We start from the raw sequence: 942 nt of genomic DNA on the forward strand, positions 1-942 counted from the left end.
AACTTTCTCTCGTGTTTTCGGTTTGTTTTCGAATTGTTTTTGGATTCGCTATGGCTTTGGAGATAATTTTTTCTCGTACACAAATCTGATGAAGCCAGATTCAAGGATTTATGATCTATGGTAGGAGTCAGTTTCACCAAGCACAGTTGATACCAACAAGTCATTCTCGCGAAGACTTTCTCTAGTGTTGACAGCGGTTTATGATGAAGTTGCATTTCTACGCCGCGCATCGTGCGGTTTTTGCCCCGAGAATTTTGAAAAAAAAAAAATTAAAATAATTCCATGGCCAGTGTGGGGGTCGAACCCACGACATTCGCGTTATTAGCACGACGCTCTAACCGACTGAGCTAACCGGCCAGTTGAATGCCTCAAGCACTTCACTGGCTTTTGTAATCTATGTATAATAAAGCTATAGTTGCTTAGTTCGCCATCTAGCGGTCAACTGCGACAACGCTTAATATGCTATTGTTTACACTGAAGTGCGGCACAGGTTGTTCTTTTGAGCACACATGAATGAGATTGAACTAAGCACACGCGCATGCTTAAGATTACACCTGGCACACGCGAACAAGATTGGCACACGCTGAATCTAGGAATTCATAATAATGTTCAGACATGATATATTCTTCTTCTTGTGTGATATTTATCGACGTTACAATGATATCAAATCTCAAATCTTGATATTCTCAAATGATGCATTCGAAAGATGGTTTCCTTAATTATACTTCTCAGATAAACGTTTTTAAGTCTCTAACTAATAGATTATACGATAGGCCTATTTCGATATATCTATATCATTTCAGACATTTTTAGCGCGTAAATGAGTGTTTTTCGTAAAGTATTTTGAGATGAGCGAACGAGAGTGAGAGTGAACCGCGATAACTGAAACTTTTTTCACAACAATACATCGAATGCACCGGTAAAAAGCACAGATCCATGCAG

At 39.1% G+C, this 942-nt stretch overlaps 1 non-coding gene across 1 annotated transcript; it reads right to left on the reverse strand.

The window, feature by feature from the left end:
* Positions 1-283: 283 nt before the first annotated feature.
* Trnai-aau (transfer RNA isoleucine (anticodon AAU)) lies at positions 284-357 on the reverse strand. Its single transcript has one exon. It is a non-coding gene; the product is annotated as a tRNA-Ile (tRNA).
* Positions 358-942: the final 585 nt, after the last annotated feature.

This window comes from Tubulanus polymorphus, chromosome 12 (genome assembly GCF_964204645.1).
Source record: "Tubulanus polymorphus chromosome 12, tnTubPoly1.2, whole genome shotgun sequence".
Taxonomy (NCBI): Eukaryota; Metazoa; Nemertea; class Palaeonemertea; order Tubulaniformes; family Tubulanidae; genus Tubulanus; species Tubulanus polymorphus.